The 19,919-nt window shown below is 35.3% G+C and overlaps 1 protein-coding gene across 8 annotated transcripts in view; it reads right to left on the bottom strand.

The window, feature by feature from the left end:
* SOX5 (SRY-box transcription factor 5) overlaps positions 1–19,919 on the bottom strand; it is a 1,011,059-nt gene that overhangs the window by 554,121 nt on the left and 437,019 nt on the right. The gene's annotated exons all lie outside the window — the stretch shown is intronic.

Below are 19,919 nucleotides of genomic sequence, written 5' to 3'. Positions count from 1 at the left end.
GTTTGGCTCTTTGTTCACCAATTCAAAAAATAAACTTGCTTTGCGACGTTGCCTGACAAGAAATCACAATATTTCAGACACGCTCGACTTCTCAGAGGAATACACAGTAGGTATTGATGTTTTTTAAATATCACATGTCTTGTATTTAAGCTGAAACACAATAAAGGGAATATAGAATACGAATGAAATAGAATTCTATATCATAACAAAATTATTAATGATATTTTGTTGTACATTGTATCAATGATGTCTTACTGCATGAAACTAATGGCAAAATTTGAAATTTGAAAAGCATCTAAAATACAAATTAGATTTTCACACAAAAAAAGAGGAAGTATAAAGTGAATAGGGGATACTGTTCTATAATAAATTTTAATGAAACAGTCCAGTAATGGGATGACAGAGGCAAATGGCAAAAACGATTTACCAGCATAAAAGAAATCCATTCTAAGATTGAAACTATAGTATTTTTCTTTAAAAGAATCCAGTCTCTCAAGATGTGATACACGGAAATCCTAGTTAGGTGGGGGCTATTAGAGTCATCTAGTCATTTATTTTTTTCTAACTATTCTTTCATTTCCACCTACCCCCTCCTTTTTCACCTACTGAAATTCTACTCATCTATTTAAATGCAAGCTCCCCCATGATGCCTTACCTGAAATCTGCAATCAGACTATTAACTCTTTCCAAGATATTGCTTGTTTAATCCAGCCTCTGTCTGGGTGCTTTGTGGGATGGCATTTACTGCTTGACAGAGCACTGCATTTTTGAACTACTTTACATCCTAGAAAATTCTTTCTCACCGCAAGCCAAACTGAACTCCCTATAATTTTAGCATGCATTCAATAAACATTTAGAGAGTGGCACCTATTTAGTATTAAAATGGGTATGAGGTACAAATGTGAATAATGTACAGTATCTGGCCCAATTTAAATCCTGGCTCTGAGAAAGTTTCTTTTCCTCTTGATTTTAACATTATATGTGCTCATTATAGCTGTTGAAAACTTCATAAAACATAAAGAAGAAAATAGTGATGACCCATAGCTCAACTACCAAATGGATGGTAACTATTTAGGTTTGTTGTATCCCGTCCTTGTCTGCTCCCTCCACCCTGTGCCCCCACCTGTCTTCAGTTCTCCCCACAACCCCAGTATCTTTTATCACAGTTAGAAGCTAAGTTGGTTTCTGCTTAGCTGGTTACTGCTACATACTTTCAACCAGAGTCCACAAATAATGTTGGTACCCTAGAAGAAGGGAAACCCATTTGACCTCAAGGGCATTGGTTTTCATCCCACCCCTATTCCTGAAGAAAGTCCTCAGGTTACAGGAAAGTGGGTGTGGCTGAATTTATCTCATTCATCGTCTTCTTTCTCTGTTATTTTGGGGAAGAATACATCTCTAAAGAAAATTGTATTTACTTTCTAGTCCTGGGCCAAATGCTATTGATTTTTTTTCCAATTATTTAATTGGATCTACTTTAATGACCCCACCAAGGAGAATTCTCTCTTTACAAACAGGGTCTCTACATTATTGGACCAGCAGAATATTATACTTCTTATCCAGTCCTGGGAAGCGATATCTGTCCTAACTTTTAGAGGCTGAACCACATGGCATCTCTTGAAGTAGTCTGCTTCCCCAGTAAATCGCACCCCACAAGAGATGGTCTGGCCCATAAAGCCTACAGACTCTTCTTCTGGCAGAAACTGGTTAGACCTAATGGTCCTTTGTACTAAAATTGGGGTTAAGCCATTTTACTAAAGGCTGCATGTTGAGCGGACCCTAAGGATCATTATCCAAGTAACTGATGTAAAAGTTTCACAGATCAAGACAAGATACCTGTGTAAAGACACCTATAATTGATTGTAAAAACGTACACAAATTCTTCCCACACCTGTATGAATACCCTTTTACAATGTAACTTTACAGCTGCTCCCATTAAGAGGTAAAGTCTATTTTCCCAACCCTAAATCTAACATGAGCAGTGGTCCAAGAAAGTACTTGTGTTTGGGGAGTGTTCACTCTTGCTGCTTTTTAGACCCCAAATATTTCCACACACAGCCTGAGCTAATATACTAGAGGAAGTAAGACCATATGGGTAGACGCCCCAACCATCCAAATTGGATTCATACAAGAATATGAGCTAAATAAAATGGTGGCTGTTTTAAGCCACTAAGTTTTGAAGTGGTTTGTTAATAATAAAAAATGGTAATGGGTACAATACCTTTCTTACCCAATCTGTTAATCAATACTTTGTGGTTAGGGCTATTCAACCAGTCAAAATGTCACCAAACTGTGTGTTCCATGATCAACACCCTCAAAGGAACTTTTCTCCATTTTGTCCAAAAAGAATTCATTATATCAAAAGAATATAATATTTTCACGTTTATCTGTATTGATACTTGTCATCCTAGTTCATTCATTTTAACCATTAAATGAATAAACCTTATACTTTGTCGGAAAAATTTCAGTTGTTCATTTTCTTCCAATCAAATATTGCCAAATTGCACTCCAAAGTCACTGTACCAATTTCCACTACTACTAAAATTGTAGGAGAGCTCTCACTGCTCTTCACCCTTATCAACATTGACACTGCCATTCATTTGTGGCAATCTGATGAGTATGAATGGTATATTATTTTATTTTGAATTTCTATCACAAGTGGTGAAGTTGCAGATAATTTTATTGGGCACATAAGTAAGATGCCTGTTTATCCTTGTTGCCCATTTTACTATTAGGTTGTTTGTTTGTTTGTTTGTTTTTTTCTTCTGCTGAAGTTTTAAATGCTTATCATTTGGTGGCTATAGGTTTTACAATATCTCCTGTTAGTGGCTTAGTTTTGTTTTGTTTAGTTCTTTTCATGGTCTCTTTTGATGTATAGAAAATGCAACTTATTGAGGCCAAATTTACTAACCTTTTCCTTTATGAAATCCTACTTAAACTTGAGGTCATAAAAATACTCCAATTTTTAACTGTAGAATTTTTGAAGTTTTGCTTTCCACTTTCAGATTTTCAAGCCACCTGGAATTTATTCTGTCACCAAGATCTAATTTTACTTTTTTCCATATGGATAACCAATTGTCCTTGCACCATGTACTGAAGAGCCCACACTTTCCCTACCAATTTGTAATGCCACCGTGGTCAAAAATGATGCCTTCATACATGAATTTAACTGTTTCTCGACTCTCAATTCTTCCCTTCTCTGATCTATATGATGGACTTAAAGCCAATCCATACTGTGTACACTTTTTGGCTGTATAATAAATAATTAAATTTTAGGGAAAGCCATTCTCAAATCTACACTTTTTCAAAATTGTCTTGGCTACTTCCTCCTTTCTTTTGTTTCCTCAAGTAAATCATCTACAAGTAGAGCCTCCCTTTGGGAATGGTTGGCGATAGCCTGAACTTTACTAAAGACTGTGCATTACAAATCCTCTTTTCACCCCTCACCATCTCCAGTCCCAACAAACACATGTGTATGCATGTACGTACACACACACACACACACACACACACACACACAGATTGTGCGTAGACAGAGGAGAGAGTGTTTCTTGATTATTCCAAAAAGCATAAGAAAGGGGAAAAAAGACAATTATAAATTACAGGATTTTACAATTAAGTAAAACAGAATTTGAATAGTTTCTTTCTTTCTTAACTCTATTAATATAATATTATCTTCCTCAAGTAGGTGATCTCCTCCTTTCTCATCCCATATAATGTTGGGGAACTTTCTTTACTGACTTGCCCTCTCCCTAGATTTTGTTTTTGTGTTTGTTTTTTGAAACTTGAACAGAGTCTAGATTTCAGCTTTCCTGACAGAGGATTCCTGGTACCTCTTCTTCTTCTTCTGCATTGGAATCCCTTTGATTGTACTATCAAAAATAACTTTTTAAATAGCAACTCATTCCTTTAGACTCATCCTCCTTCTTACAATCTGACATTGTATTCCAAGATTACCTTAGTCAACCTCTTAGCCAAACAGTTCATTTTTGCTGATTAAAATTAAATTCAAGGATCAATTCTTCTCATTGTTACTGTTGTGTGTGTGTGTATGTGTGTGTGTGTGTGTGTGTGTGTGTGTGCGCGCGCATGCGCGCGAGTGTGTATCTGAGTGGTAAAATATACATGACATAAACTCACTGTTTTAACCATTTCATAGTGTACAGTTTAATAGCATTTAATATAGTTGACCTTTATTTTTTTTTTTTAATTTTTTTTTTTCAACGTTTTTTATTTATTTTTGGGACAGAGAGAGACAGAGCATGAATGGGGGAGGGGCAGAGAGAGAGGGAGACACAGAATCAGAAACAGGCTCCAGGCTCCGAGCCATCAGCCCAGAGCCTGACGCGGGGCTCGAACTCACGGACCGCGAGATCGTGACCTGGCTGAAGTCGGACGCTTAACCGACTGCGCCAACCAGGCGCCCCAATAGTTGACCTTTAAACAATACAAGGCTTAGGGACTCCAACTCTCCTCACAGTAGAAAATTCACATACAACTTTTAACTCTCCAAAAACTTTACTAATAGCCTACTGATGACCAGAAGCCTTACCGATAACAACAGTCAATTAACATGTTTGGTACATCATATGTATTATATACGGTACTCTTACAGTAAAGTAAGTTAGAAAAGAAAAAAAAATGTTAAGATAACCATAAGGAAGAGAAAACACATTTACAGTACTGTACTATAAAACCTCAGTGAATAATTGGACTCAGGCAGTTCAAACCCATGCTCTTCAAGGATCAGCTGTATATTCACAATGTTATGCAACACAGCCTCTATCAGTTCCAAAAAATGTTCATCATTCCAAAAGGAAACCCTGCACCCATCAAACAGTCACTCCTCCCTTGCCCTCCCCCCTGGGCTCCTTCACCATTCTACCCTTTTATTTCTATGAATTTAACTACTCTAAGCACTTCATATACATGGAATCATACAATATTTGCGTTTTTTTATAGCTGGCTTATTTCACATAGCATATCTTTAAGGTTCAGCCATGTTGTAGCAGGTGTCAAAAAAGCTAAATAATGATCCATTGTGTATACATAACACACTTTATTGTTTCATTCATCTAATTATGGACATTTGGGTTATTTCCACCCTTTGGCTATTGTGTATAATGCTGCTAGATACATTTGTGTAAAAGTTTCTATGTGGACATATGTTTTCATTTCTGTTGGGTATATATCTAGGAGTGAAACTACGAGGTCATACAGTAACTTTATGTTTAACTTTTTGAGAAACTGCCAAACTCTTTTCCACAGTGGCTTCACCATTTCACATTCCAAGCAGCAATGCATGAGGGTTCCAATTTCTCCACATCCTTACCAACACTTCCCACCACCTGCTGGATAAAAAAGTTATCTTTCATTGGGGTTTTGATTTTCATTTCTCTAATGACATGACATTGAGCATCTTTCCTTGTGCTTATTGGCCGTTTGTATACTTTCTTTGAAAAAATGTTTATTCAATCCTTTCCTACTTTTTAATTGAGTTGTTTGTGTTTTTGTTGTTATAAGTTACTTATATATCCTAGATACTAAACTCTTATCTCACACAATTCACAAATATTTTCTCCCATTCTGTCAGTTATGCCCTCATTCTCCTTATTTTAAATTTTGTTTAATATTTATTTATTTTTGAGAGAGAGAGAGCATGAGCAGGGGAGGGACCGAGAGAGAGGGAGACAGAGGATCTGAAGTGGGCTCAGAGCTATCAGCACAGAGCCAGATGTAGGGCTTGAACTCACAAGCCATGAGTTCATGACCTGAGCTGAAGTCAGACACTTAACCCATTGAGCCACCCAGGTGCCCCTATTTCTTCTTTTGTTGCTTATACTTTTGGTGTCACATATAAGAAACTACTGCCTAATTCATTTTCATAAATATTTGCCCCTGTATTTTCCTCTAGTACTCTTATAATTTTTAGTCCTTATTTTTAGGCATTTGATTCATTTGGAGTTAATTTTTACATATGGTATCAGTTAAGGATTAATTCTACAAAAAGGATTTTGCCATCTTTTGTATGTAAATATCCAGTTGTCCAGCATTAATATTAGTTTAAGAAGCTAAATCACCAATTAAACAAGTGAGCAATGAATTCAGTTCAATGTGAATAGTCTTCTCTCGTTTTTTTTTTAATTTCTAAGTGTTTTTATTTATTTTTGAGAGATAGCAAGACAGAGTGTGAGCAGGGGAAGAATGGAGAGAGAGAGAGAGGGAGACACAGAATCCGAAGCAGGCTCCAGGCTCCAAGCTGTCAGCATGGAGCCCGACATGGAGCTCGAACTCACAAGCCGTGAGATCATGACCTGAGCCGAAGTCAGACGCCCAACCAACTGAGCCACCCAGGCACCCCTGGTCTTCTCTCATTTCTATGATTGGTACCCAAATGTTTTATTTTCACGATATATGTACTACTGTCTATCACAGTCTCATTTGATGTACATCTTGGAATAAGCTGTGAACTTTCACTGTTGCATAGAAGTTCCATCCTATCTCACCTTTTTTTTTAAGTCCACTCTGTAATCCACCTTCCATATTATTGCTATTTAAACTTTTGAGCATATTTGTATTTCACCTGGCTATTCTTGCTTTATTTTCAGTGAAGTTCTGAGCATTTACAGAGAACTGAGTTCTGAGAATCTAGAACATTCTATGTCACACCTATCAACTTCCAAAGTTTCCAGCTTTACCAATTTACTTCCTTATCTTCCTTACTTTCCATAAGTTTTAATCACAAGAATGGTATGATAATGTCTGGAAATAGGTAGTGGTCAGCGACTTTTGTAAGGCATCATGAGCCCTTTATTATTAACAGAATTGGTTACAGTTAAAGGTTAACTGAAACGATGTTAGTGCTCACCTCCTTATTTCACCACTTAGATCTATTAATATCTACATTAGTACTTTTCACCATGAGTTCTCTATTATAAATTTCCTGCTCTTAGGGTTTCTGAAGCCAATCTTCTATTTTTAGTCTTAGCATAATATTACAAAGGTAAGACTGCTTTGGAAATACTTAATTTAGGATACTACTTAACAAATCCATTCACACACACACACACACACACACACACAAGCTTTCAACTGCTTGGGACATTGGTATAAATTTGACCCCTCTACTGAGTTCCTTCACCCACTGATGTGCTAGCTGTACCTGTAAATTACAAGACTTATTAACAAGGGAAGTTCCCAGAAATGGTCATAGGGCTTAAATGGATTTGAATGCTATCACTGTCTTGATAAACTACATATTCTTTTTTGGATAGCAAAAGGAATCTAAAGGAGAGACTGGGTGGCTCAGAAAGTTAAGCGTCCAACTTCGACTCAGGTCATGATCTCATGGTTTGTGGGTTCCAGCTCCGCATTGGGCTCTGTGCTGACAGCTCAGAGCCTGGAGCCTGCTTCAGATTCTGTGTCTCCCTCTCTCACAGCCCCTCCCCTGCTCATATTTTCTCTCTCCCTCTCTCTCTCTCTCTGAAAAATAAACATTAAAAAATTTTTAAAAAGGAATCTAAGAATGTGAGAACAAAAGCAGCATTGTCTTTAGTAAGACAACTTTCCTTTCCAAAAATGCTATGGCTTCTTCGTCTTGAACCCTCAGCTCTCACCTTCTCCGGACTCTTCCTGAAGAGGCAGGTCTGCCCAGCTCCTGGACACACATTGACCAAGTGTGCTATTTCCACCAGAAGGAAAGGTCTGGCTCTTGCCCATCCCTCCAATTTTATCTTCTAAAAAGTATGCTCCCCACCATTTGTGATGTTCCAACCACACCCACATCCTTCCTGTTCCTTGAACCTGGCAACATGATGCTCACCCCCAAGACACCTTGCTTGCTGTTCCTGGACCAGGAAAGTCATCCTCTGCAATTCTTATGACTGACCTGTCCTCATCCTTCAGCTCCAAGTTCAAAGGAAATCTTTCCATAGAGGATCTAAATGTCTGCATCCTCTTTCCTTCCTTCATTACTAACACTCATGTCAATCTGTAATTACCTTTTTTAACTTAAACATTGTCTACTGCCCCCAGTAGAACAAAGTTGCCAGAGCAAGACCTCATTTGAATTGTGTTTGCTCTATCCACAGTTCCTAACATATAATAGGTGCTACACGTAATAATAAGTAACTATTGGAAAACTAAATGATCAGAACAATGCACATCAACTTATTGGTAAGAAAGTTAAAAAAAAAATATGTGTATCATTCACATCTCCATCTTCTCTGCAGACTGAATGGCAAAATATTACTTCTGGCTTTCTCCCCAATTTAGTATAAATTGCTATGATATACGCAGAGAAAGAAAGTTACTTTTAACATTAATCTAATAGAAATAGGATGTATCTGGTCTTTCCATGCCAAAATAATCACATAGTTTTTAAAAAATATATATATAGGAAAACATTTGGACTATTCAATATTTTCAATCATCTGTGTACCATTACCTTCCATTAAATTGGATTCTTACAAGTTTAGTACATATCTCTGTGTCAGAGGATTTTCTCTAGCCATGTCTCTCACTTGGTTCTATTCTCCAAGTATAACCCTGACATTACAAACAACTAGGCTCCAAATCTCCACTAAATTATCTGTTCTTCTTTACTGAATACAGAATTGTTGTTTTGGCTGGAATTAGTCAGGCACAGTTAGTACAATAACACTCAGTGCCTTCCTGTGTAGCACCTGCTACATGTTATTTATTTCTTGTTAGCTACATAGTACAACAAATTGTGTCTTTTAACAGCTCATTGAGTAGAAGAAGAGAAAGTGATGGCAGTGGGATTGTTGAAAATGTTCAATGGTGTCAATATATTTCTTCTGAAATAATCTAGCTAGTAAATTTGCACTAATAACATCTATTTCTTTGGAAAATTTCTCTGCCATATAATTTCCAAATGACCTTGAGCAGACAGCAGCATGAGTAGAATAAGTACAGACAATGACCCCTGGCTTTTAATCTGTTAGCAAAGGTTATTTTAATTGAATAAATGCAGTATATGGAAATGAACCAATACTTCTTTTCAAAAAGCTTAAAAATGTTAAGGCAGCATTTGGATGTTAAATTTCGGTAAATTATTTACAGTTTTTTGGATTTAACAGTATGATTAAATGCCACATTGTTAAGAGAATAAAATCTATATTAAGAACTTTTCCAGAGTGTTACAAAGTCATTGGAACATCTTCTAGAACAGTACAGCTGTACTAAGGTCTCCCAAATCTATGTGTATGCACACATTTTACATTTCTCATCAAATCCACTAATTCGGTTTTACCAATGGGCACGATTCAACAAACAGCACTTGAATAAAGCGCAGGGAAAAGCAGCGGCTACTATTTTTTTTCCCATCTGTGAATTTTGCTTTATTATGTTAGAGACTCCAATTGAACTTTGTTTCAAGCTATTAACCTATGACAGAAGACTGTGGAGATAAGATTTCACTGACATATAGAACAAAGAAAAAGAAAGAGTGTGAAAATTACAATGACAAGGTTGCCTTAGCAGTTTTGAGGTGGTAAAATGAAATCCCTGACTAATAGGCCTTGCTAACATAGGAAGGGTGAGGAAGTGAAGAAAGAAGGACAATCTTGGGTTGAACTCGAGAGTCTTCCTGAGGACCCATAATAGATACACACTGCTGTTGCAAACTTCAAACTGCAAAGCAAATTAAAGTGTGCCTCTAATTGTTATAACTTGTGCAACAAGTTCGCATGCAAGAATAAATTAAGAAGCATTAAGAGTAAATTGTTGATGTTATCTAAGCAGGCTTTTTTTGTGTGAGAAAACACCAAAATCTTTGTGCTACATTTTATAAATTATTCAGTCTTCCTGGTTTTCAGGAACTCAAATATCTTCAAGGGTTACTTCCTCTCAATATCACTATCTTAATTTTCAATTGAACTAAAAAAATAAAGTATAAGAGCATTATAAAATAGTCTAACCTATGAAAGAATTATTCATGAAGATTATATAACATCATATGAACAAGCCAATATTCTGTACCAAAGTTAGGCTCTAAATGCTGATTCGGGTAATATTTCTCAAATATGGGATAAAAGATTATGTGCAAGATATAATGGAGATATGAGCTTATTGTAGCTCATTAACAACAAAATCTTCTTCCTGAAAAACAATGCCAATGTTTTCCTTCCTAGCCAGCATATGTGTCTTCTGATGAGAGAAAATCGTTAAGGAAAGTATTAGAGGCTTAAAGCTAGAAGGAATGGACTATTCTAGTGTTGTTTTTCCAGAATGAGCCACAAGGATACGAGAAAATTTCAAGTCCCTATTTTGCAAACAGATTTTTAATCTCTTTATTTTTAAAATATTAAAATTTCACATGCATTATGATATATATATCATATTATGTGTATGTATAATATGACATAGATATATGTGTGTGTATATATATATATATATGATAAAATTTTACCTGTGTTATTGGTTGGATCATTGTGAATATGAATATATATGATCATTGTGAATATGAATATATATATGATATATGTGTGTGTGTGTGTGTGTGTGTGTGTATATATATATATATATATATATATATATGATAAAATTTTACCTGTGTTATTGGTTGGATCATTGTGAATATGAATATATATGATCATTGTGAATATGAATATATATATGATATATGTGTGTGTGTGTGTGTGTGTGTGTGTGTGTGTGTATATATATATATATATATATGATAAAATTTTACCTGTGTTATTGGTTGGATCATTGTGAATATACACACAGGAACATTTAATGAATGTATGTTTAACTAGAACTGAAAAACTACTGTGTTGAGAAATACATAAATCAGAAAAGATTATCACAATGAAATGATTTAAAAAATTCTATACTGAAATGACTATTGTTAGCATCAATTGCTTATTTACTTTAAGCAGTAAGTTACATCATCTATAGATTTTATTGATCCAAAGGCAAAAAAAAAAATAATGCTCACTGGAAAAGATACTGTTATAATCTAGAGATCACTTCTGGGAAACCAAAGGCACATCTTTAGAAGATCATGTAACCCAGAGAGTTCATAGATGTAATTTAAGTAACCTCTGAAATTTTTCCATTAAAGTAATGAATTAAAAAAATAAATAGCTTATAGTACCTAAGACACATAGAGAATGCTTACTGACATCATAATCATCACTCTTGATACAGTGTCACTGCAAATAATTACTAACTCACAGCTCATGATGATGCAATATGTGCCATTCTGATATCCCATCAACAGAAGCCAGTGAGCACAGCCAAGAAAAGTATCCTTTCAGACATGACTCCACTGAAGGAGATCTTTGCAGATGAGCCTGGATTAAGTCACAGCACTTCCATATCTTGAATGCAATATTATGTCCCAACATGCTATTTGGGTTTTGTGGTCGTTTGGTTTATTCTTGGACAGCCACATAACCAAGGGCCTTGCTCATCAGTAAATAAAGTCTCCGACAACTATTGTTTCACTCAAGCCACACATAATCCTGGCAGACTGGACTTATTATTTTGAGTAGTTCAGATCACCACATTACTATAATCTAGAAGTCTCTGGATGGAAAGACTACTACTAAGAAAAAAGCGACACAGTACATTATTCACTGAAGAATGAAGACAGCCATTACTTTTGGTCCTTCTGATAACATCAGTTATAATGTTGGTAGCTGATAAATTTATTTCACTGGTTCTATTGTCCCTTTTTTTGTCATGTCAAAGATGAATTTGTCCCTAAAACACACTTACTTAAAGTTTATATTAACAGCTTTGCTTCCAAGTACTCTTGTTACAAAAAATATATAAGTAAATGAATTAAACCCATTTTGCTTTTTAAAATATTTAGATGGAACCATGACAAATCTATAACCAGTCAACTAAGGAGCTGGTAAAATATAATGCAATTTCATAAAATATATAGTTGTTATAATTCAATTTTCAATGGAGATTATAAAATATTTCCTCAATTCTAACAACAAATTCTTTTTGCCAGTGAGTTACTCATTTAATGTAACTATATTCAGAACATGTGAATAAAGGGAATTTTCTGATAGGGAAAGGATTCAGGATAAATTTTTCTTAGAGACAATAAGGGCAGAAAGCAGCTTTAGTACAATCACAACCAATTCAATAATTACTTCTGTTTTTTCACAATTTAGGAAATCATGTCTCATTCTTTCCCCTGATACTTAAGAAAATCCTCCCTCAGTAAGAAAAGAGATTACTATACCATACTACTACTTACTTCTTAATCTTAAAAATGTTAAGAAAAAATGGATGCCTGGGTGGCTCAATCTCTTAAGTGTCCAACTGTTGATTTCAGCTCAGGTCATAATCTCATAGTTTATGAGTTTGAGCCCCACGTCAGGCTCTGTGCTGATGGTGCAGTTTGCTTGAGATTCTCTCTCTCTCTCCCTCTCTCTCTCTGTCTCTGCCCTGCATTCTCACTCTCTCAAATTAAATAAATAAACTTTAAGAAGCAAGAAAAGAAAAAGAAGAACAAACCTTTGCCCTTGGGATAGGAAAAGATTTCTCAAATAAAGCATAAAGCACAAACTACACGAGAAAACAACTGACAAGTTTGATTTTGTAAAAATCAAATATTTGCACTTCAAAAGACAATGTAAAAAAATGGAAGGCAAGCTAAAGAACAGGTCAGTAGACTTGGAATACATATATCTGAAAAATAACTTGTATGCAGCAAAAGGAAAAAAAACCTCTTATAACTCCAAAATCAAAGAAACAATTCAGTATAAAACGGGCAAAATTTTTGAACATCCTTTTTCATGAAAAAAGATGATTTTTCATTTTAAAAAGCAATGACCAGGGGTGCCTAGGTGACACAGTGGGTTAAGTGTCTGATTTTGGCTCAGGTCACGATCTCATGGTTTGTGAGTTCGAGCCCAGTGTCGGGCTCTGTGCTGACAGCTCAGAGCCTGGAGCCTGCTTCGGATTCCGTGTCTCCCTTCCTTTCTGCCCCTCCCCAGCTTGTACTCTGTCTCTGTCTCTTAAAAATAAATGAATGTAAAAAAAAAAATTAAAACAGCAATGGTCAGCTAGCACACAAAAAGACAATTCTGTTAATCATGAGGGGAATGCAAAGTAAAAGCACAATGAGATACTACTTTATACCCATCAGAATGACTAAAAGGTAAAAGACTGACAATGCTGAGTGTTGCTGAGGATATAGGACCAGTGGTACACTCACGCAACTCTGCTGGTGGGGATCTAGAAATGTCGCGCCTACTTTGAAACACCGTGGCCAGTTTTTTATTAAGCTGTATATAAACTAACTATATGACTCAGCATTCCATCCCCAGGTAATTACCCTCAAAAAATGAAATATGTGACTAGATAAAGACTTACACACAAAAACGGTCAGGCATCTTTATTCAGAATAGCCAAAAAATGAAAACAACTTAACATTCATCATCAGGGGAATGGATAAAGAAAATGTGATATATCTATACAATAAAATCCACAATACAGAATGAACTATTGATAAACACAATAGTGTGGTAAATCTCAAAAAGTATGCTGGATTAAAAAAATAAAAAGGCAGACAGGGGCACCTGGGTGGCTCAGTGGTTAAACGTCCGACTTTGGCTCAGGTCATGATCTCATGGTTAGGAAGTTTGAGTCCCACGTTGGGCTCTGTGCTGACAGCTCAGAGCCTGGAGCCTTCTGCTGACTCTGTGTCTCCCTCTTTCTCTACCCTTCCCCCATGCATACTCTGTCTCTCTCTCTCAAAAAATAAACATTAAAAACAGGATTTTTTGTTTCTGTTTTTTTTTTTTTAAGGCAGACACAAAGGAGTACATGCTAGTATGATTCCATTTATTTGAGATCCCAGAAAAAAAGCACACTAATCTAGAGAAAGCAGATCAATGGTTCAGACCAGAAGCGGAGGAAATGACTGCCTTACAAAGGAGCATCCTCAAATTTGGAGGTTTGGAAATGCTCTGTGACTTGACTAAAGCTTACCGATTTGTACATATTAAACAAATGCCATTAATTGTATGTAAATTACACTTCAATAAAGATAGTTTTAACAAAAGAAGTACCTCCTCAAGTCATTGTTTGAAAACTGTGTCAATAAATATGATTGTGCATAATTATAGACTATTCTATTGGCAAAATATCCAAAAGTACATCTGGCCTCCAGGCAAATGAGGCAACGTAAAATGTGAAATAATTCATGCAAAGTGTATCTGCTAAATATTATAAAGACAAGTGAAGTCAAAAGGGTTGAAAATCACAAGAAAAATTGGAATCCATGTGACTGAACATGAATAAAAGAAATTAGAAATACCCGAACAGAGATGATAAATTTGATTAGCTAGTCTCCGAGACCAGTGAAATCTAATACAAAAACCAAATAAGACAAAGCTGCCAAAAAATGGAGGTACGATAAAGAACAGCCCTAAAAGTATTGAGTTAATACTAACAATCTTAAGTGGAAGAAATGAAAATTAAAGCAAGCATTTTATTTTTCATATGCTCTTCCTCTGGCACTGTGCCTGTGTCTGGCTACCGGGTCCCTCTTAAAACTCTTCTGTATTCCCTTCAGGCAAATTTTGTTTCTTGTGCCCCAAACAGGTTATAACACCTAGGTTAAAAACAAAACAAAACAAAAAAAAACAAACAATAACAACAACAACAAAAAACTCCTCAGTACTATCTGCCTCATATATATCCCAACTGTGAGCATCTTTGAGGCACCAGCCCTCTTTATTTGGAAAAACATCTAAAACGTGCCAAGCATGAAATTACTCTGAATACTTCTTATGGTACTAGTGTAGTTGAAGAGATTACAGCACAAGGAAGAATGAATGTGGATTGATAACACCATTTCAACACTCCAAGTATACCTTGTTGGTAAATATATTAAATGTGGAAGGGCATCTTCTTTTTCTCAAAAAAGTTGTGGAAGTAGAAATATTTATGGCCTCATAGGTTATAACAATTTTTAACAAACTACTGCTCACACATTAGTGAATTTTAAAGCAGAAAGGGCCAGGGATTCTTGCTGGAGAAAAAAAAATGCATTAGTGTTTCACTGCTATTTAGTGGAAGTGTGTTTTACTCCTTTTAAGATAAAGCTCCCAAAGGAAGGGTTTAAAAGGAGTTCCTGCATCTTTAACCTAAGAGGATGAAGACCTTGATATGAAGAAAGGACAAAGCTAAGATTGCAGGGGAGAGAAAAGAATTGAAAACAATCAATGTGTTGATGCCAGCTTAAAGAGGGTCACTGAGAGATCAGCTTTACCTGCATCTGTTCCTTAATTAAAAAGAGAAAGATGACAGTGTCCACTACTCATCACTATGGTAACATTTAAATATCAGGCAATTTAGACCAGCAGTCCACTCAAAAGCAAAACCAAATGAATGTTTCAGTAAATCCATATAATATATAGTCTTCAAAAAAAAAAAAAAAAGCTGTGGCAGGGCTACAGATAAAGTTTTAAAGTCAAGTTGAGTGTTTATTTTCCTCAGGCATCTCATACGTTAGAAATATCAAAGAAAACATGCTAACGAAGAGGCAGAATAGGATACGAAATGTGTAAAGGGGAAGGCTTTTAAAAAAGCTTTTGAACAGATTTCGATTGTTTCTCTGTACAAGTTGTATTACATTATCTTTTGCCTTTCACCATTTCTATGATCTGAGTTACATCCGCCCTAATTGTCTATGATTTGCATTGTTCACTCTGTTCCATTTTTAGTCTGCAGAAATATATTTTCACTTACACTAATTATTGTTTGTGTATGTTTTTTGTTAATTATAGATTTTCCATCCTTTTATCTTCTCGTTTCCCATTTTCTTCATCCAATTCATGCATCATTATTACTGTCATCAAAGAACGTTAATTGGTGAAAAATGTGGTTTTCTTTTCAGTAAATCAAGCTAAACTTGTAAAACTTCTCATTACCTGAGTGATGTTGTGTGATGTCACACATACTGTATCATTGACTACTGTCAACAAGTCACCTTGTAGGTGTTTGTTCTCTATGTATCTTTCCAAAGTGAAAAGAAAATGTAAAAAGTTTAAAATCATGTTAATTATGACCAGTATAAACACGGCATTTGTTTTTACACCAATAGCATATGTATCTGTTTTATATTTTATACAGATTTTTATAATATCAGAAAACGATTATTATCAAACATGACTTTCTGATACGCTGCACTTGTAAAATGCATATTACTAATAGAATATTACCTTTAAATATTGAAGTCCTTTACAAAGAAACAGGCTATTTTCCTACTTAAATGTTACCTTTCTCAGAACAGTAGCAGTGTCCTGGGCCAGATAAGTATTTTCCAAAAAAAGGAAAGTAATAACACTGTTTGCTTAGGCAATATAGTTTTCTATTGATATTGAGTTCATTACATGGTCATCATTAATGCTATTTTTACTTGAACATGATAAAGCTATTTGATTTAGCAATATTCTAAGTTTTCTCCACATCACTGGGCATTTATCTCTACTCTTCTGGTCCTGTCTCCAATATTCTGAATAGTAGCATATTTGAATCCTATAGGCTTAATATTATAACAACATTTTACTCAATCAAAATGAATCTTTACTTTGAAGGTTTTATTATACAGCAACTACAGAGAGTTTCCTTAAACATCTTACTTTGACGGTATAATTTTAAGCAGCATTTTTGTAATCAGTAATAAATTTTTATATCATCAATTTTCCTTATTCTTTCTTTAAAAATGTAACTAACTCCTGGCCACATATATAGCAGCACCAAGTTTCACTATGACTACTTTAAAATAGCTAGCCAATTTAAATGAAAGAACACAAAATAACTGGTGAAATTCTTTTCTTTAAATAGTGTGTTGAAAAACTACAAAAGCATCACTCCAACTTTTAAGATATTCATCTTTTTCTAGTTTTAAAAAAGTATGCACCTTTACTGCTTTCTGCCTCATTAAGGATTTCGAAAAAAGCAATTTAATTCACTGGGAGTTCCTTTATTTAAAATAGTAAAGACTTAGGGCACCTAGGTGGCTCAGTCAGTTGAGCGTCCGACTTCGGTTCAGGTCATATTTTGCTGTTCCTGAGTTCGAGCCCCACGTTGGGCTCTGTGCTGACAGCTCAAGAGCCTGGAGCCTGTTTCAAATTCTGTGTCTCCCTCTCTCTCTCTGCCCTCCCCTGCTTGTGCTCTGTCTCTTTCTCTCTAAAATAAATAAACATTAAAAAAAATTAAAAAAAATAGTAAAGACAGTCTTGATCTTGTAAAACACTTCTGAAAGTGAGAAACAAGTTGGGAAGTCTCACCCACACTCACCTGCTTCCTTATGCAAATCCTACAGCTAGCTGCTTCTCATATCCACTAGGGGGATCATTACACAGTAAAAATAGATTGGTCTCTTTATAGGTGTTTTCTTACTTTCTCACTTAATAGCCCAAGGAAGAAAAATAGTTTTAAACAACAATAACAATAAAAAAGCACTGCAACAGAATGAATGGTCAAATATTTTATTAATATTGGAAGTTAAAAAAATACTTGTTTTTTTTAAGCTACTATTTTAAAAGCCACATTTGGAAACAAAGCCGACAGCCTATGCCCTAGTTTCCAAAAACACTGAAGGCAGAAGTGGAGCCCTTGGAGAACATATATCCAAAAATTCAAATACGGCATAGCACAAATTTACCTTACGGCTAATCTCACTGAAATTTTTGTCTGATGATACGTTATTGGAATAATGATGTTCACAGTTTTGAAAAAAACCTTACAAAAATCATTGACTGCATCCCTCTGTCCATAAGGGATATCATTCACCAGTGGTCCTTCAATAGTTTTGATCTATGGATTACTTAAACAAAAACATAAAACTGAATATTTTGTAAGTCAACTACCTTGCCCCATCCTCTTGCCAATGCAAAGAAAGCTTTCAAAAATTCGTAACAAGCCTATCCTTGTTTTTTGCAAAGCCCAAAGAGTTGTTATCAGGTAGTAAGATATTACAAAAGTCATAGAGAACTACAACATGCACCTTTACAGCCCAGCAGTAATCTAGATTACTAGAAGTAAGAACCTTCTCTTACTCAGTGTTGTATAGTTAGCCCTGGTCCCATATCAAGGGTTCATTAATTCTTTCAGAAAAAATGGATCACTGACCTAGGAAGAAATACAACCACTAGCTTCCCTGTGATTCAGATATAATGATATACAGTTCAGGTAATCAGGGAAATGCTACATTCTCAAATATCTCCATAAAGAAGACATTAGAAGTATCTCATTGATGAGGATTAAGGTGGCACAGATTTAAAGAATCCTGAGGGTCTGTTTCCCAAATTTTACATTAAGTCGGAGTTTCTCAACCTCAGCATTATTGAGAGTTTGGGTTGTATAAATACTGTGGGAGACTGCGTCCTAGACCTCTGTTTACTAGACGCCAATAGCATCCTCCTGTTGGGATGAGCAAAACTGGTTGCAGGCATTGCCAAATGTCCCCTGGGGAGTAAAATCACACCCAGTTGAGAACATTGCACTAAGCAAATCAAATTTCTGAACTTGAAAGCACCAAGAGAAATCTGGAAAAGGCTTCATGGAATATTTTAAACATTAGATAACATCTATCAAAGGGCAAAGTTGACAGTTATCATCCATACCTTGTGCTGCAGGAAATAAAGAGCATGTGCAACTCAGCCTGTGAGTGATGTATTAGGCTAGTCAATCCTGTCAGATTTTGAGTCTTACCAAGTCCAAGTACATTACCAGAAATAAAAGTCATAATTTAGTGTCATTAATAATAGCATTGAAAGATATTAATATATCAGTTGTTTTAATACTATACAGATCCGTGCATATCATTGAGAAACAAATCTGTTATCTGTCTGGTGTTGCTAAAAAAAATCAATGTTTATCGAATCCATATATTTTAAAGTTGGAAATTCTAATAATTCAGGTTTGTAAGCTCATTCTTATAACCATGATGTTCCTTATATGTAAACCTCTAATAAAGTGGCTCTTTTAAAAAGGCTTTTTTGTTAAAATCTCAAAGCTGAGAAAAAAAAACATTAAACCTTAGAATTCTTCTTCATGTTAATTCTTCAAATATGTGATGAGTCATAGGAAGCCCTCAAAAGCTTTCCCTTTTCTTTAGTAATCACAACTTCAATCATTACTCATAAATTATTTTCCTTGACCTTTAATTATTTTAGGTTAATCCACCATAGATATTTTCTACTCCCTCTATACTCCTTCTTAATGGAACAATCTCTACTTGGTTCAGCTTTTGTAGACTCTTGCCACCACCAAGAATAGTGAGATATTAACAGTAGCATATTTCTTTCTATATATAAAGTAGCTAAGTGTTTTAATCATCACAACAACCAACCAAATAGGGAACAAGGAACCCTTAGAAAAAACAAACAAAGAAAAAAAGCAACTCTAGATCCTTTTTCACCATGATTAAACTACTAAAATATGGGCAAATATTTCAAGATGTTTAGATGATTTCACTACTGGAATAAATAATAACATCATCACCAATGATAGTCCGCTGAAACCAAAAGATCTGATAATTATCTAGATCAAGGGTTTAGCGAACTACAATCTGTATGCCAAATTCAGCTTGTCATTTGTTTTTGTAAATAAAGATTTATTGGAACACAGCCACACTCATCCGTTTGGGAATTCTCTATGGCTGCTTTTATACTATACTGGCAGAGATAAGTCGTTGCAACTGAGACCATCTAGCTCTTGAAGCCTAAAATGTCTATTTCCTGGCTGTTTATAGAAAAGGTGTGTTGGCTTCTAGGGGAGAATATTCAAGCAAGACTTCATCAAGTAGGAACAAGTAGATGAAAAGTGCTAGATTTGTAATCATGTGCTAGATTTATACTCAGAGAATTGCCTTATACTACTTACTTCTAACTCATTGCTTTTAAAAAGCATCA

This window comes from Panthera pardus, unplaced genomic scaffold (genome assembly GCF_024362965.1).
Source record: "Panthera pardus isolate Hobbes unplaced genomic scaffold, ASM2436296v1 HiC_scaffold_6, whole genome shotgun sequence".
Classification (NCBI taxonomy): domain Eukaryota; kingdom Metazoa; phylum Chordata; class Mammalia; order Carnivora; family Felidae; genus Panthera; species Panthera pardus.
Note: the sequence above shows the minus strand (reverse complement) of the source record. Positions and strands in the feature narration are given on the sequence as shown.